The following is a 4,317-nucleotide window of genomic DNA, read 5'->3' as shown; positions in this document are numbered from 1 at the left end:
ATATTAGTGGCATCACCCACCACTCTACCTCATCTCTCTATCTTCCATTCTACTGTCAACTCCACTGTCGTCCTACTGTCGTTGGCAAATATAGGATAAAATTGAAGTTAGCGAGAACGACAACTGTCGGCCTGCCGTCGTGTAGTCGTACAACTGTCAAAATAGGCCCGTCGATAAGAACGTGTGTATTTTAATATTTGACAGATGTCATTTGCAGTCTGTCGCGAGCATTGTATTCAACACATTACAGTAACATCTTCTAGTCAAGTAAATACTATTTTTTGATATTATTGTAATGGGTTTTATAAACAATTTGCTGCTGTTTTTATTGAAAACGTAATTTTTTTTATAGATTCGTAAATCAGTCATTAGAAAGTCTCTTACGTAGATTAAGACCCAACTTTCTATTCTTTTTCATTTGCCTCGAGTTCATATGTACAAGGTGTGTTCCAAATTAAACAGGACTTTTTGAATCTAACGCCCTTGGTGACTCCATCTATGTATATGTCCAATGGAATTTCATTACATTTCATCAACTGAAAGTGAATTTATTGCGTTTTAAGTGTCAGTATGTTTTTGTTATCGGTGTGAAAATGAGCTTCGAACAAAGAGCCAACATTATATTTAGTCTTAAAATTGGTTAAACTGTAACCGAAAAGTTTCAATTGATAAAACAAGTTAATGGCGATGATTGCCTATCCCGTAGGAGAGTGCACGAGTAGTTTCCACGTTTTCAAAGTGGCCGTGTTGACATAAATGACGATCAACATGTGGGCCAATCTAAATCTGTGATCACCGGAAATTCCAACGAAACTGTGCGTGAACTCATCAAAAATCAGGCGAAATCATCATTGAAATTCATAGCAATGGAATTGAACATCTCCAAAACATTGATTTATCGCATTTTGACCGAACATTTCGGCTTACGAAAGGTGTCTGCATGGTTTGTTCCGCACAAATTGACTGACGACCAAAAATTGCTAAGAAACCAACATTCGAAGGATATCATTAAAGAGGTGTATTTGACCAAAAATCTTATTTTAATCATTAACCACTCCCCGTATTCACCTGATATGGCACCGTGCGACTTTTTCCTTTCCGGAAAAATGTATTTGCCCATGAAAGGAAAGCGTTATGTAGATTTAGAGGCCATTCAAAATGCTTGCACTGGCATACTGGCGGCCATACCGACCAGCGAGCTAATCCACTCGTTCGACATGCTTTTGGAGCGTGCAAAAAGCTGTATTGAAGCAGAAGGAAAAAACCATTTGTTCTGTTTTTTTTCTAAAGTCTTGTTTACTTTGGAAAACACCTTGTATAATCGCCTTCGCCTGAATACACGGTATATTTTTCATTCTTTCAGAAAAATTTACTTTCTAAGAGCTTTAGACTGATCTAACCTCAGTTTATCATTAGGTTGCCAATTTTTTTGGATGGTTTTATTCAAGTAATCCCGGAATCACTGTAGTGCCAACAGAGTTGTTAATAATCGTTTAATAATTTGATTAAAGTATTTTGATTAAATTAATTTTCAATCATTAATTAATCAACGAATTGCGAGAAAAATTAATAATCAAATTAATTAAAAAAATATATTAACTCTATTGATTATTAATTTTAATCTCTTTTTAACAGCTTTGCGTGCCGTCAAAAGGCACGTGAAGCTTGAAAAGTTCTCAGAGTTCTTCAAAATTAATACCGTGTATTATTAAAATAAATATTAGTATAAATTTTAAAACAATTGATAAATTAGTTTCTTTCAATAAAAAATTTAAAAAATTTCTGACACTATGTGTGCCCCTAAGCAAATCACAAGGCCAATGTTATTCTTGTTGCAGTACTAAAGACCTTAATGATTACGCTGATGATGGACTTCGTTCTTTCACAGTTTTTATTTGCAACAATTGCAACAACAGTAACCACAACAACGTCACCCAAGTCAAGTGGCTCAGCGAAAGACAAACAACACAAACATACGACCTCCGGTTGATCATGGTGTATCGAATGGTGTTGATGGAGAAGCATTTTATATTCTTTAAGTATCGAATCTTCAGCAGAAATGTGAAACAAATGTGTAAGCTTCTTCGCACTAACCATTCTTATTTGGGTTTTGACGTCATCGACTGCCAGTAAACATACGCACACACACTTACATTAGGATTTACGTGTTTAACGGATTGTTTATGCGTTATGAGTGGGCCGGCGTTCGCAGTGAAAACACAAATTTTCATTTTGTTTTCCTTAAATTTTAATTAATTAAATTTTTTTTTTTTTTTGGTTGCGTGCCAATTGTTGACTGGAAGGCATGCGGAAAAAGTTTACGAATTCTTTGCATTCTTAATCGAACAGCGTAGAAAATTGGCAAATGTATTTAAAGTGGATTTTTAATTGGGCCACTTTGCTGTTTCTAACGCCGAATATTTTGCTGGCCCCAATAGCCCCAATTTTATTAGAATTTATTAATAATTTGTTGTTATGGTTTGAAAATAATGCGTTCACCCCGCTAAATTTATACGACATCATAATTACAGTTTTCATTGCTCAAAACGCATAAATTGCTCGTTAGTAGTACACAATGAATTAATTTATATTTTATAACCGCATTTTGCTATTTTCGTTTTAACATTTAGCTATATTTAGTCTATTGTATCACTTGTGTCCGTATATATTTTATAATAGGTAAGTATATATTTCAAATAATAAGTTGTATATTTAGTAATGATCGGCTATATACATACATACAAATGAATGTATGCACATATTGGCTTATAGTTGATTATCGCGAATGGCACGGTTTTGACTTAGATTATAGTATGACCACTAAATTAGTTTTAGATTAAACACACACATACATATGTATATAGTTACCATATATGTCAGCCGAGATATATTATATATATAAATATATATATACATTAGGTTTTTTTTTTTTTTTTTTTTTTTTTTTTTTTTTGAACTATTAATTATAGATCTAGATTTGGATGGTATGTATTCAAAAATGAAAATTGCATACAGCCTTCATTAAAAAGCCGAATGTCTCGTGAGGTATTAATGATAGCGTTTTTGATCTAAGACCTTTTTATAGCAAATAAAATTTCTTACAATCTTGTCATTTATGAGATAAATACACCAAAATGTGAAATTCGTGGAAAAATCGGATTTAGAGCCCCCTACTACCTTGCCGGTGTGAGTTACAAAGCGATGACATATAATACCTTTGAGCTGTAGGAATTTAAAGATAAAAAATCCCGATTGTAGTGTATTTTTAATGGAGAATTTTTACATGCCTTGGTTCAGTTCTTAATGTTAATATTAAGGGTGAAAATTTTCAGAGAATTTTGTTTAGAGTATTTCCAAGGAAATTTCATGACAGGATTGACAAAAATTTTCGAGGTTAATGCAGATTGCAAAAGAAAAAAATAATCATGATCAAATTAGTATACATTTTCTGTATGCATTTCCCCATACAATGACTAAGCGTTCCTTGACAAAATCAAAAATAAAATATTTTGTTAAAATTTCACTTTTTATAAACACGCTGCCATTTTATAAATTTTTGTTTTTTGACCTTGTCATAGTACGGACAATATCTTTTAGTATAGAATTTTTTCTTTTTAGGTTTTTCCAAAGAGAAGTCTGGAAATAACTGCAACAGGTAAGAACATTTTTGAGCGCATTCGGAAATCGAGACTTGATAAATAATTAATTCAGGATTTTCCAAAAAGAGTGATATGATTTTTCTAAAAAAAAACACTCTAAGTGTTAAACATTCAATGTCACAATTTCTTGAAATAATCTGATCTCCAAACTTTTCTCCCAATAATTCAGTTATTGCATGTGCTGTGCGGCACGTTGGCCTGCCTTGTTGGTGGAATCAGATGTTGTCAAGATCAGCATCTTCCAATTGTGGCCATAAGAAGTTGATTCATCGATCTACGCCGTTTAAATTTGTTAAAATATTTTACATTTTGCAGACTATATATTGATAGCCTCCGAATGTAGTATAATCCAATGTCTGTCTGTCCGTCCGACCGTGCAAGCTGTAACTGTAACTGTAATTGGTACACGTAATTCTTGGCTCCATAAGAAGGTTAAGTTCGAAGATGGATAAATCGGCCCACTGCCACGCTCATAAAATGGCGAAAACCTATAAAGTGTCATAATTAAGCCACAAATAAATATATTAAAGTGAAATTTGGCACAAAGGATCGCACTAGGGAGTGGCATATTTGGACGTAATTTTTTTGGAAAAGTGGGCGTGGCCCCGGCCCCTAATAACTTTTTTGTACATATCTCGAAAACTACTATAGCTATGTC

General features: G+C 33.3%; 1 protein-coding gene across 3 annotated transcripts in view; it reads left to right on the top strand.

Moving 5' to 3' along the window:
• LOC108969593 (tubulointerstitial nephritis antigen-like) overlaps positions 1-4,317 on the top strand; it is a 97,167-nt gene that overhangs the window by 42,387 nt on the left and 50,463 nt on the right. Inside the window, exon 1 of one of the 3 annotated variants that reach the window (XM_018934405.1) lies at positions 3,638-3,655. The exons of the other annotated variants lie outside the window; for them this stretch is intronic. The gene's annotated coding sequence lies outside the window, so the exon portion shown is untranslated. Of the gene's footprint in view, positions 1-3,637; positions 3,656-4,317 lie in introns of those variants that run through there. 3 annotated transcript variants of the gene reach the window in all.

The sequence above is a fragment of the Bactrocera latifrons genome, unplaced genomic scaffold (genome assembly GCF_001853355.1).
Source record: "Bactrocera latifrons isolate USDA-ARS-PBARC rearing strain unplaced genomic scaffold, ASM185335v1 scaffold_105, whole genome shotgun sequence".
Taxonomy (NCBI): domain Eukaryota; kingdom Metazoa; phylum Arthropoda; class Insecta; order Diptera; family Tephritidae; genus Bactrocera; species Bactrocera latifrons.
The sequence above is the reverse complement of the archived record's forward strand: the minus strand, read 5'-3'. Positions and strand labels throughout refer to the sequence as shown.